The 14,440-nt window shown below is 41.5% G+C and overlaps 1 protein-coding gene across 4 annotated transcripts in view; it reads left to right on the top strand.

Annotated features, from left to right (window-relative positions):
- LIN9 (lin-9 DREAM MuvB core complex component) overlaps positions 1-14,440 on the top strand; it is a 72,932-nt gene that overhangs the window by 33,307 nt on the left and 25,185 nt on the right. The gene's annotated exons all lie outside the window — the stretch shown is intronic.

The raw sequence follows: 14,440 nt of genomic DNA, 5'->3' as shown, positions 1-14,440 counted from the left end.
AGTAGAATTTGATGCTGAGATGGCTGAGATATTGGAATTAGCAGTGGCTTCAAAATGTTTGTTATGGGGGCGCCTGGCTGGCTCAGTGGGTTAAAGCCTCTGCCTTCGGCTCAGGTCATGATTCCAGGGTCCTGGGATCGAGCCCCACTTCGGGCTCTCTACTCTGAGGAGAGCCTGCTTCCTTCTGTCTCTCTGCCTGCCTCCCTACCTACTTGTGATCTCTCTCTCTGTCAAATAAATAAAATCTTTTTTAAAAATGTTTGTTATGAATTTAATATAAATGTAGCCATAATGAGTGGAGAAATCTCAGAGATAAAGAGGAATTATTTAGGTATAACAAATTTAGAAGTGAAAAGTATAGTACTTGAAAAGAAAAATTCTTTTTTTTTTTTTTTTTTTAAGATTTTATTTATTTATTTGTCAGGGAGAGAGAGCACAGGCAGACAGAGTGGCAGAGGGAGAAGCAGGCTCCCTGTGGAGCAAGGAGCCCGATGTGGGACTCGATCCCAGGATGCTGGGATCATGACCTGAGCTGAAGGCAGCCGCTTAACGAACTGAGCCACCCAGGCATCCCTGAAAAGAAAAATTCTTTTTTTTTTTTTTTTTTAAAGATTTTATTTTATTTATTTATTTGACAGAGATTTCAAGTAGGCAGAGAGGCAGGCAGAGAGAGAGAGGAGGAAGCAGGCTCCCTGCTGAGCAGGGAACCTGACGCGGGGCTAGATCCCAGGACCCTGGGATCATGACCTGAGCCGAAGGCAGAGGCTTTAACCCACTGAGCCACCCAGGCGCCCCTGAAAAGAAAAATTCTTAATGGGCTTCAAAACAGATCAGAAATAGTAAAAGCAAGGGTGAGTGAATCTGAGAATACATCCATAGAAATTATCCCACTGGGGCGCCTGGGTGGCTCAGTGGATTAAGCCGCTGCCTTCGGCTCAGGTCATGATCTCAGGGTCCTGGGATCGAGTCCCGCGTCAGGCTCTCTGCTCCGCAGGAAGCCTGCTTCCTCCTCTCTCTCTGCCTGCCTCTCTGACTACTTGTGATCTCTCTCTCTCTGTCAAATAAATAAATAAAATCTTAAAAAAAAAAAAAAAAGAAATTATCCCACTGTGAGAACAGCAGACAAAACTGGGAAAAACTGTGGTAGAGCCTCAGAGGCCTCTGGGACAATGTTAAGCAATTTAACTGATGTATAGAGTTCCTAAAAGGAGAGGAGAGACACATGGCACAGGGAAACAAACAGAAAAAGACAAAGGATAAAATATTCCCACATTTAATTTTTTAAAAGGTACAGATCCAAGATATTCTGAACCCAACCCAGATAACCCACATGTTTGCAAAGCCCCAAGATACCATACAGAAAACCTACAAAGAAAATCTTGAAAGCAGTCATAGAAAAGCAACATATTACATAAGAGGAAAACTTATGAATGGTAGCTGACTTTACATAAAAAAATATGCCAAAAGTAATGCCAAAAGATATTTTTCAGATTGAAGGGAAATGATACCAGATGGAACGTCAAATCTACAGAGAGGAGAAGAAATTTTCTACAGAAAATGGCACATATGTAAAATGAAACAGTTGTGTTGCAAGGTTCTTGAATTTGTTATGAGAGCATACAATATTGACTGTGAATAGACCATAGTAGGTAAAGATTGGGTATTCTGATCTGTAGAGTATTGAGATTCAAAACCTTCAGGGTGCATCAGAATTACCTGGAGGGGTGGATGAAACACAGACTGCCAGACCCCTTCCTCCCCCCGAGTTTCTAATTCAGAAGGTCAGGGGTAGGGCCTGAGAATTAGCATTTTAACAAGATTCCAAGTGATGTTGATGCTGCTGGTGTGGGGCTATACTTCGAGAACTAGTAGAAGGAGGTTTTGTTTTGTTTTTTTGTTTTGTTTTTTTCCTTTAGAGAGAGAGAGTGAGCAGGGGGAGGGGCAGAGGGAGAAGGACGGAGAGAATCCCAAGCTGGCTCCACACCCAGCACAGAGTCAGACATGGGGTTTGAGATCATGACCTGAGCCAAAATCAAGGGTCGGTTGCTTAACCAACTGAGCCACCCAGGCAGGACCTACTTTTTAAAAAAAAAAATGCTAAGAAGCATACCTAGAAAGCCAACAGAGAAGTTAATTTTGAAATTCTAATAAATAAATGAAAAGACAATAGAAAAGAAAGTACTGGGGAAAAAAACCATGGCATAAATAGAAAATAAATAGCAAGATGGTAGACTCAGGTCTGGTCCTATTTTCATTATATTAAATGTCAATGAACTAAGCACTATACTGGAAAAGTAGAGATTATCAGACTAGATTTAAAAAAAAAAGAAATGCCTGGGATGCCTGGGTGACAAAGTTGGTTAAGTGTCTGCCTTCTGCTCAGATCGTGATCCCCCGGGTCCTAGGATCAAGACTTGCATCAGGCTGTCTGCTCAGTGGGGAGCCTGCTTCTCGCTTTCCCTCTGCCTGGTGCTCCCCCTGCTTATGCTCTCTCTCTTGCTCGCTCGCTCTCTCTCTCAAATAAATAAATAAAATCTTTTTTTAAAATGCCTAACTATGCTATCTTTAAGAATTATACTTAGGGGCGCCTGGGTGGCTCAGTGGATTAGGCCGCTGCCTTCGGCTCAGGTCATGATCTCAGGGTCCTGGGATCGAGCCCCGCATCGGGCTCTCTGCTCTGCAGGGAGCCTGCTTCCTCCTCTCTCTCTGCCTGCCTCTCTGCCTACTTGTGATCTCTCTCTGTCAAATAAATAAATAAAATCTTAAAAAAAAAAAAAAAGAATTATACTTAAAGGGGCGCCTGGATGGCTCAGTGGGTTAAAGCCTCTGCCTTCTGCTCAGGTCATGATCTCGGTCCTGGGATCGAGCCCCACATCACACTCTGCTCAGCAGGGAGCCTGCTTCCCTTCCTCTCTCTCTGCCTGCCTCTCTGCCTACTTGTGATCTCTGTCAAATAAATAAAAATCTTAAAAAAAAAAAAGAATTATACTTAAAATCTAAAATCGATAATTTAAAAGCAAAATTTAAAAGTGAAAAAGATAAGCATGCAGATATTGACCATAGAGAGCTGAACTGGCTATAACGTTAGACAAAATAGATTTCAAGACAAGGAGTATTGCCAGAGAGAGAGGAATATTTGATAATGATAAAAAGGTCAATTCAAAAAAATGCAACAATCCTAATATACATTCATTAATAAGTCCTTCATAACAGAACTTTAAAATACTTAAAGCAAAAACTGAGACAACTAAAGGAGGCCATATACAAATCAGCAGTCATAGTTGTAGATTTTAACACCTCTCTACTAGTAACTGAGAAGAGGAAAAGAAACCAGTACAAATACAGAGAATCCGAGAAAAACTGTCAATTTTGATGATCCAATTAGTATATTTTTTAAAAGATTTTATTTATTTATTTGAGAGAGAGAGAGGAGGGACAAAGAGACCCTGAGATCTTGACCTGAGCTGAAGGCAGAAGCTTAACCAACTGAACCATTCAGGCACTCAGATCCGATTGATATTTTTGAACACTAATCCCCAAAACTATAGAATACATATTCCTTTTTTTTTTTTTTTAAGATTTTATTTATTTATTTGACAGAGAGAGAGATCACAAGTAGGCAGAGAGGCCGGCAGAGAGAGAGGAGGAAGCAGGCTCCCTGCGGACCAGAGAGCCCGATGTGGGGCTCGATCCCAGGACCCTGACTGAGATCATGACCTGAGCCGAAGGCAGCGGCTTAATCCACTGAGCCACCCAGGCGCCCCTAGAATACATATTCCTTACACATGCACATGATTTGTTTGTCAAAATAGACCATCTGGTGGCAATGTCAGTACATTTTAAGAGATTGAAATCATACATAGAATTTCTCTGAACACAGCAGAATTTAATTAGAAAGCAAAACAATAAAATCCTGAAGACACTCAAATATTTGGAAACTAAATGTTCTACTTCTGAATAACTCCTAAGTAAAAAGAGGAAGTTCAAGGGAAAATAGCAAATACTTCTAATATAAAAATAAAAATACAACATAAAAATTTGTGGGATGCAGCTACAGCAGTAGTTACAGGAAAATCTACAGTTTTAAATGCTTATATCAGAAAAAATGCTTATATATTTTTAAAAACTGTCTAAATTTGCATTTTAAGAAACTAGAGCATAAACCCACAGCTGACATCATACCCACAGGGAGCTGTTAAGAGCTTTCCCTCTAAGATAAGGGATAAGACAAGGGTAACCACTCTCACCAGCATAGTACTAGAAGTCCCAGCCAGAACAGTTGGGCAAGAAAAAGAAGTAAAGGGGGACACCTGGGTGGCTCAGTGGGTTAAAGCCTCTGCCTTTGGCTCAGGTCATGATCCCAGAGTCCTGGGATCGAGCCCTGCATGGGGCTCTCTTCTCCATGGAGAGCCTGCTTCCTCCTCTCTCTCTGCCTGCTTCTCTGCCTACTTGTGATCTCTGTCTGTCAAATAAATTAAATCTTTAAAAAAAAAAAAGAAGTAAAGGTATCCAAATCAGAAAGGAGAAATTAGAATTATCTCTGTTTACAAACGAAATGATCGTATCTGGAGAAAACCCTAAAGACTCCACCCCAAAACTATTGGAACTAGTAAATTCAGTAAAGCTGCAAGGATATAAAATCAATATTCAAAAATCATTGCATTTCTATATACTTATGTTCAAAATACTTGAATAAGGGGCGCCTGGGTGGCTCAGTGGATTAAGCCTCTGCCTTCGGCTCAGGTCATGATCTCAGGGTCCTGGGATCAAACCCCACATCGGGCTTTCCACTCAGCAGGGAGTCTGCTTCCCCCTCTTTCTCTGCCTACTTGTGATCTCTCTCTCTCTCTGTTGAATAAATAAAATCTTAAAAAAAAAAAAAACTTGAATAAGAAAATCCCATTAAAAAAAAAAAAGAAAACAATCCCTTTTATGATGGGGTCAAAAACACTAAAATACTTGGGATTAAATTTAACCAAGGAAGTGAAAAATCGATATGCTGAAAACTATAAGACACTGATGAAAGAAACTGAAGATACAAATAAGTGGAAAGAAATCTCATACTTATGAATTAGAATACTCAATATTATTAAACTGTCCATACTTCCCAAAGCCATCAGTAGACTCAGTGCAGTCCCTGTGAAAATTCCAATGACGGACACCTGGGTGGCTCAGTTGGTTAACTGTCTGCCTTCAGCTCAGGCATTGATCCTGGGTTCCTGGAATGGAGTCCCAAGTCAGACTTTCTGCTCAGCAGGGAGTCTGCTTCTCCTTCTCCCTTATCCACTCCCCCTGCTTGTGCTCTCTCTCTTTCTCTCTCTCTCTCTGGCAAATAAATAAGTAAAATCTAAAAAAAAAATAAAACTCAGTTCTGCCAAGATTGATCTGTTGAGGCAGACAGTCTAAATCACAGCATCTTTTTTTATTGAAATTGATATGCTTATTCTAATGTTTGTATGGAAATGGAAAGGATAACCTAACCCAGAAGTAGATCCACACATATGTACAATTGACTAAAGGCATCAAAGCATCTCAGTGGAAAGGAAGGGCATTCCAACAATGCTGAAGCAATTAGCTATCTGTATGAACCTTGATACTTCCGTAAACTACACAAAAGGACTATACCTAAGATGGACCAAAGGGCTAAACATGAAAGCTAAAATTATAAAGCTTCTGTAAGTAAATACAGGAAAATACCAGTGTGATTTGTAGTAGGCTGATATTTCTTGGCTCTGACAAAGAAAATGGACACCTGGGTGGCTCAGTGGGTTAAAGCCTCTGCCTTCGCCTCAGGTCATGATCCTAGGGTCCTGGGATTGAGCCCTGCACTGGGCTCTCTGCTTAGCAGGAAGCCTGCTTCCCCCCTCTCTCTCTGCCTGCCTCTCTGCCTACTTGTGATCTCTCTCTCTCTCTCTGTCAAATAAATAAATAAAATCTTAAAAAAAAAAAAAAGATGATTTTTAGGTATAACTTAAAAATTTTTGCTCACTGAAAACCACCATTAAAATAAATAGGCAGGCAACATATTGGGAATAAATATTTCCGAAATGTATATCTGAAAAACGACCTATATCTAGAAAATATAAAGAACTCTATAAGTTAATAATAAAAAGTCTGGTTCAAATAATGAGACAAAACACTTGAATAGACACTTGCAAATAAGCACATAAGAAAATATTCAGGGGCGCCTGGGTGGCTCAGTGGGTTAAAGCCTCTGCCTTCAGCTCAGGTCATGATCCCAGGGTCCTGGGATCAAGCCCCACATCGGGCTCTCTGCTCAGCAGGGAGCCTGCTTCCCTTCCTCTCTCTCTGCCTACTTGTGATCTCTCTCTGTGAAATAAATAAATAAAATCTTTAAAAAAAAAAAAAAAAGAAAATATTCAACATCATCAGTCATCAGAAAATGTAAACTGAAAGCGCAATGAAGTACCACTACACACACCCCAGAATGGCTAACGCTGAAACAACTAGTAACACCAAGTGTTGTCAAGGGTGTGGAGCTACATTAATTCCTGGACTTTTTTGGTGGCATTGTGAAATGGTCTACCACTTTGGAGAAAAGTGTAGCAGTGTTTTACAAAATTAAACTTATGCCTGCCCTTTGATCCGGCTGTTTTCCTCCAAGGCATTTACTTAAGAGAAGTGAAAACAGCTGTCCACAGAAGGATGGCTACATACTAGAATGTTCAGAGCACCTTTGTTCATAATTTTAAAGCCCAAACCTAGAATCAACAACAGGGAAATGGATAGACATAACATGATTTTTTAAAATTTTTATTTATTTGTTTGACAGAGATCACAAGTAGGCAGAGAGAGAGAGAGAGAAGCAGGCTCCCTGCTGAGCAGATCCCAGGACCCCGAGATCATGACCTGAGCTGAAGGCAGAGGCCCAACCCACTGAGCCACCCAGGCGCCCCAACCTAATATTTTCTTATAATGGAATACAAATTGGCAATTAAGAGAAACTGCTGACATGTAGATTAACTTCAGACAATATCTGAGCAAAAGAAGCTGAAAGCTACAGAATGCATATGGTTGAGTTTTCATTTCTATGAAGTTGTAGAATGAGCAAAATTGATTCATGGCAGAAAAATACCAGAGGAGTAGTTGCTGCTGAAGAAGGGATTGATTAGGAAGGAGGAACTTTCTGGAATGATAGGAATACTCCGTGACTTGATAAAGGTTTGTTTTACATGGATATTTACTATAACTTATAGAACTATACACTTACATATGTTTCGCTGTATGTAAATTTTACCTAGAAAGAAAAGTGCTATAAACAAACAGAATTCCACTTTCTTTACTGCAAAATAGTTTTTAGTAAATAAGTAGTGGTAGACCAATTTTTCCCCCAAAACAATAACAAAATGAATTTTTTTTTTTTAAAGATTTTATTTATTTATTTGACAGAGAGACACAGAGAGAGAGGGAACACAAGCAGGGGGAGTGGGAAAGGGAAAAGCAGGCTTCCTGCCCAGCAGACCCAATGCAGGACTTGATCCCAGAATTTGGGATCATGACCCGAGCCAAAGGCAAACATTTAACAACTGAGTCACACAGGCACCCCCAACAAAATGAATTTTAAAAGCATCTTGGGGGTTTTGCAGTAAGAGCAGAGCAGGCAGGTAGAAAGTGTCTGGGCTTTGTGAATGGCTTATAGTACAGAGTGAAAAGCTGAGGAGTTCTGACAAACACCAAGGTGCTCAATGTGATGGGAATCTGAGTAGTGGAGGAGTCTTGGGGAAATGTCTAGATTGCACAGTGGAGCACACTGGACAGGAAATTGTTCATTAGATGTCCATTACTCTGAATGGCTCTAGAACTAGAACTGTGAGGTCAGGGACTCAGGGTATGAAAAGATTTTTAAATCATTTGTTTGTTAGGAAATTGTGAGAATCTGAAGTGTCCCAAAGGTAATGTAGTTTGTCTACGTTGAAGGGGTAAAGGGAAAAAGACCATCACAAAGACAGGAAAGATATGATTTATAGAAATAAATAGAGTTAAGATTTGACAGTTTTGGGATGCCTGGGTGGCTCAGTCATTAAGCATCTGTCTTCGCCTCAGGTCATGATCTCAGGGTCTTGGGATCAAGTCCCACATCCGGCTCTCTGCTCGGCGAGGAGTCTGCTTCTCCCTCTTCCACTTGCCCTGCTTGTGTTCCCTCTCTTGCTATGTCTCTCTCTGTCAAATAAATAAATCAAATCTTTTAAAAAATAATAATAAAAGAACCAACTTTATTAAAAAAGAAGTTTTGACAGTTTCTTGTTAACTCAAACCCTGAGTGGTAGCCCATACCTGAGGCTCTGACCCATAATCTTTAAAGCTGTCCTTTGATACCTATAATAAAATTACTTTCTAGACTTTCGGGGTGCCATTAGGTGTATTCACCACATTACCAGCAAACCATCTGCTGTGCTTAAAGAGCTGCATCTTGGGGCCCCTGGATGGCTCATTCGGTTGAGCATCTGCCAGCGCAGTGGGAAGTCTACTTCTCCTTCTGGCCCTCCCCGCACTCATGCATGCACTTGCTCTTTTTTTTTTTTTTTTAATTTTATTTATTTATTTGACAGAGAGGTCACAAGTAGGCAGAGAAGCAGGCAGAGAGAGAGGGAGAAACAGGCTCCCCACTGAGCAGAGAGCCCGATGCGGGGCTCGATCCCAGGACCCTGAGATCATGACCTGAGCCGAAGGCAGAGGCTTAAACCACTGAGCCACCCAGGCGCCCCTCTTTTTTTTTTTTTTAATTTATTTATTTATTTGACAGAGAGATCACAAGTAGATAGAGAGGCAGGCAGAGAGAAAGAGAGAGAAGCAGGCCCCTGCTGAGCAGAGAGCCTGATGGCGGGACTCAATCCCAGGACCCCGAGATCATGACCTGAGCCAAAGGCAGCGGCTTAACCCACTGAGCCACCTAGGCGCCCCTGCACTTGCTCTCTCTTAAAGATTTTATTTGAGAGAGAGAAATGAAGGACAGAGGGAGAAGCAGAGTCCTTGCTGAGTAGGGAACCCAATACAAGGCTCTATCTTGGGACTCCAAAATCATGACCTGAGCCAAAGGCAGATCCTTAACCAACTGACACCCAGGCACCCCTCTCTTAAATAAATAAAATCTTTTAAAAAAAGGAAGAAGAAGAACTGCATCTTGTTCTTGCATTGTGCATTTGGCCTTATAAACATCCAGAGGAGCAGAGTGGCCATGTAATTTATCACCCAAAAGGGTATACTTCTGAATGTAAGAGGAGGTGCTGTTAATAACGGAACTGGGATAATAGGTGTAAATGAACATTGTCCTGGGCTAACCAGCTATTAGGGTCACTCTCCTTAAAGGATGTATTTGAAAATTTTTTCTTCTTATTAAATAATCTCAGAAGCTGTAGGATAATGCTGGTAACCACAATAACATGTTTTTTCTTATTTTCCTGAACTTGGCATTCTGACCTAGAATCTACTTTTTCCTTAGTGATCATGTATACTAACATAGGTTGCTGCTCTTGTTTTTTGTTTTTTTTTTTGTTTTTTTTGTTTAAAGATTTTATTTATTTATTCGACAGAGAGAAATCACAAGCAGACAGAGAGGCAGGCAGAGAGAGAGACAGAGGGAAGCAGGCTCGCTGCTGAGCAGAGAGCCCGATGCGGGACTCGATCCCAGGACCCCGAGATCATGACCTGAGCCGAAGGCAGCAGCTTAACCCACTGAGCCACCCAGGTGCCCCGCTGCTCTTGTTTTTGGTGATTTTTTAGCTTTGCATTGTCAGCACAGTGATCCCGTATGGAAATGACTGTCAAAGGGCCCCCTGGGTGGCTCAGTGGGTGTCACTCTTGGTTTCGGCTCAGGCCATGATCTCATGGTAGTGGGATCAAGCCCCACGTTGGGCTGCGTACTCAATGCAGAGTCTGCTTGAGATTCTCTCTCATTCGGGTGTGTGTGCTCTTTCTCTAAAATAAATAAATCTTTAAAAAAAGAGAGAGAGAAAGAAATTACTGTTAAGGAGAGCGCTGCATTCGAGACAAAGAAGTTTAAACCAAAATATATTTTAGTTTTTCAACCAGTTAAGTAAAACTGAATAGAAGCTAGTCATCACTTGAACAAATAGATATTCCTGTAATAATAGCAGAACCTGACTTGCACTTCAGATATAGATCTGTGGAAGAGGGGCATAAATGTCCTCTGCAGGGGCATCTAGTGGCTCAGTCAGTCAAGCATCTGCCTTGGGCTCAGGTCATGATCCTGCAGTCCTGGGATCGAGCCCCACATCAGGCTCCTTGCTGAGCAGGGAGCCTGCTTGCTTCTCCCTCTGCTCCTCTCCCTGCTTGGGCACTTGCACTCACTCCCTCTCTCTTTCTCTCTCTCTCTCTGACAGATAAGTAATAAAATCTTAAAAAGAAAAAGTTATTGAGACTTGTTTTATATAGCCTAGCAGATTGTCTGTCTTACAGAATGTCCCATGTGTGTTTCAGAGGATTCTTCTAGTGTTGGATCAAGTGTTCCATATATGTGAGTTAGACATATGGTTGGGAGTATTGTTTATACCTTCTGTACTGATCTCTGACCCTCCTTGTTTCTGATGAGATTGTTTCTGATGAGATATACCTTTAATATTGTTGCTGTTTTGTATGTGATATCATTTTTCTCTTGATGCTTTCAGTATTCTCTCTCTGTCCTTGGACTTTGGAAATTTCACTATGATGTTTTAGGTATGATGCTCTTTGTATTTCATTGAGCTGTTTGAATGTTCAGTGAGCTTCTTGGCTTGGTAGATTAATTTTTATTTTTAAAAGATTTTTTATTTATTTATTTGACAGAGATCACAAGTAGGCAGAGAGGCAGGCAGAGAGAGAGGAGGAAGCAGGCTCCCCACTGAGCACAGAGCCCGGTACGGGGCTCAATCCCAGGATTCTGGGATCATGACCTGAGCTGAAGGCAAAGGCTTTTTTTTTTTTTTTAAAGATTTTATTTATTTATCTGACAGAGAGATCACAAGTAGGCAGAGAGGCAGGCAGAGAGAGAGAGAGGGAAGCAGGCTCCCCGCTGAGCAGAGAGCCTGATGTGGGACTCGATCCCAGGACCCCGAGATCATGACCCGAGCTGAAGGCAGTGGCTTAACCCACTGAGCCACCCAGGTGCCCCAAGGCAAAGGCTTTAACCCACTGAGCTACCGAGGCACCCCAATAGATTAATTTTTTAATCGAATATGGGAGATTTTTTGCCATTGATTCTTCAAATATTTTTTCTGCTTTCTGTCTTTTGGGACTTTCATTACAAATATGTTGGAAGCTTGATATCTTTCTGTAGGTGTCTGAGGCTCTGTTCTTTTTCTTCCAAACTTCTTTCTCTCTGTTCTTTGGATTGAATAATTTCTCTTGGTCTCTGATTAATAGATCATAATCCAGACTTCTACAATACATTATTTGAAACCAAATTCAGTGATTTTTCTACTATCTCAAATTTGCTTTTTATATCTAGAGTTCCCATTTGATTCTTTTGTAGGTTCTATTTGTCAAGATGTCCTATCAGGTATTGTCATCTTTCTTTTAATTCTCTGAACATATTTAAAGTATCTACTTTTTTTATATAGTATCTACTTTTTTTTTTAAGATTTTATTTATTTATTTATTTGACAGAGAGAGAGAGATCACAAGTAGGCAGAGAGACAGACAGAGAGAGAGAGGAGGAAGCAGTCTCCCTGCCAAGTGGTGAGCCTGATGCAGGACTCAATTCCAGGACCCTGAGATCATGACCTGAGCCGAAGGCAGAGGCTTAACCCACTGAGCCACCCAGGCGCTCTAGTATCTACTTTTGAAGTCTTTGCTAAATCTATCATTTCTGTCAATTTCTACCTAATACCCCTTTTATCCTGATTAAGAGTCATGCTTTTTTATTTCATTACATGTCTAATAATTTTTGGTAGAAAACTTGACATTTTAGGGATACCTGGGTGGCTCAGTTGGTTAAGCGGCTGCCTTTGGCTCACATCATGATCCCAGGGTCTGGGATTGAGCCCCACATCAGGCTCCCTGCTCAGTGGAGAGCCTGCTTCTCCCTCTTCCTCTGCCTGATGTTCTGCCTACTTGTGCTCTCTCTCTCTATCCCTCTGTCAAATAAATAAAATCTTTTTTTTTTAAGATTTATTTATTTATTTGACAAATCACAAGTAGGCAGAGAGGCAGGCAGAGAGAGAGAGAAAGGGAAGTAGGCTCCCCTCTGAGCAGAGAGCCCGATAAAAATAAAATCTTTAAAAAGAAGAAGAAACTTGACGTTTTATATAATGATCATAGTAACTCTGCCTTCTAATTTTTTGATAGTTGTGTTTGCTTTCATAACTTGTCCTGTGCAACTGCTGATATTCTCTGGTCAGGTTTTTTATTCTTTTATTTTTAAGCTTGGCTTCCTAGGAGTTGCATCTGTGTCCATAGAACTTAATGACCAACCGGTGACTTGGGCAGAGGTTGTGATCAAGCATCTTAATAAGAAAGGTCTCAGATTGATCCATGTGTGAGTTGGGATATAAAGTTGCTGTCAGTTTTCAAGTGAACCTTAGCTTTTACTTTTTACCAGGCTTGCTTACATCTTCTCTACCCATTCACATAGTTTTCCAGTGAGCTAGGGATTTATGGAGAGCTTTTGGCCTTTTATGGCTCTTTAGTTTTTCTAGGATCTCCCTGTTCTGTCGCTCACCTCAGCCAGGACTATACGTTGGGCTTACAGAACTGTGGGCTTCTCTTATTCCCTCCTGATCGAGTTTACCACTTTTAACTGGCAGGGTTGCAGGTGTTACCCTTTGGTCCGTATTGAGTCTGCCCCCTCTGGCAATCACAGCTATTCACTAGTAAAATGATTCCTACCAACCAAGGGAGTGGTGATGGTAAGGATGTGAAAAGCCACAGGCAGAAAGGCCACTGACTTCCCCTGTCCTTACCTGAAGCTTTAGCAACTTTTTAACAGTAAACATTTCTTTTCTTTTCTTTTCTTTTTTCCTTTCAAGATTTATTTGTTTCTTTGAGAGACAGCATGAGGGGAAGGGCAGAGGGAGAGGGAGAGAAGCAGACTCTGTGCTGAGCATGGAGCCTGACACAGCAGGGCTTGATCATGACCTGAGCCAAATTCAAGAGTTGGACGCCCAACCAACTGAGCCACCCAGACGCCCTAACAGTAAATGTTACATAATTGGGGTTTTTTTTTTTTTTCACTTTATTTTTTCAGTGTTCCAAAATTCATTGTGTGTTTTTTTTTAAGATTTTATTTATTTATTTGACAGAGAGAGAGATCACAAGTAGGCAGAGAGGCAGGCAGAGAGAGAGGAGGAAGCAGGCTCCCCGTGGAGCAGAGAGCCTGATGCGGGGCTCGATCCCAGGACCCTGAGATCATGACCTGAGCTGAAGGCAGCGGCTTAATCCACTGAGCCACCCAGGCGCCCCCAAAATTCATTGTTTATGCACACCCCCAGTACTCCATGCAATAAGTGCCCTCCATAATACCCACCATCAGGCTCACCCAACCCCCAACCCCCTCCCCTCCAAAACCTTCAGTTTCCATAATTGTTTTTTTGCATTTGGTCCATTTCCAGAACCCTGCAGTGGTTGTCTTCGACAATCACAGCCGAGGTGCAGTACACCACCTCTGTTAGTATGAGAACAGTGGGAGCACTCCTGAAATTCAAGATCCCAGATACCAACCTTGCAGGCAGGCCTTTCTGAGCATCCCAGTCTGAGGCCTGGTGTATTAATCTTTTCTGAACATCATCCTGGTCTTTTTCGGTAGTTGAACTGTTCCTAGTGTTTCACTTGAGTATAATCAAAGTTCTTCTGTTGACTTTTTTTTTTCTTCAATTTCAGGTTTAAAGCAATGACTTAAAAGTATTTTCCCCTTATGTACCTATGTGGCTTTTAATCTTTAAAAATAAAATTTCCCCTGATAGATAATATGATTTCATTCATATATCAAATTATATTTATTTAAGACTTTATTTATTTATTTGAGAGAGAGTGAGCACGGGAGAAAGCATGAATGGGGGACAGGCCAGAAGGAGAGGGAGGAACAGATTCCCAGCTGGGCAGGGAGTTTGACATGGGGCTTGACCCCAAGACCCTGGGATCATGACCTGAGTTGAAGGCAGACACTTAACTGACTGAGCCACCCAGGCACCCTGATCATCTTTTTTTTTTTTTAAGATTTTATTTATTTATTTGACAGAGAGCACAAGCAGGGGGAGTGGCAGGCAGAGGGAAAGGGAGAAGCAAACTCCCCTCTGAGCAGGGAGCCCAACTCGGGACTCTATCCCAGGACCCTGGGGTCATGATCTGAGCCAAAGGCAGATTCTTTTTTTTTTTTTTTTTAAGATTTTTATTTATTTATTTTGAGAGAGAGAGAGAGAGACAGAGTGAGAGAGAGCATGAGAGGGGAGGTCAGAGGGAGAAGCAGACTCCCCATGGAGCTGGGAGC

The sequence above is a fragment of the Meles meles genome, chromosome 17 (genome assembly GCF_922984935.1).
Source record: "Meles meles chromosome 17, mMelMel3.1 paternal haplotype, whole genome shotgun sequence".
Classification (NCBI taxonomy): domain Eukaryota; kingdom Metazoa; phylum Chordata; class Mammalia; order Carnivora; family Mustelidae; genus Meles; species Meles meles.
The sequence above is the reverse complement of the archived record's forward strand: the minus strand, read 5'-3'. Positions and strand labels throughout refer to the sequence as shown.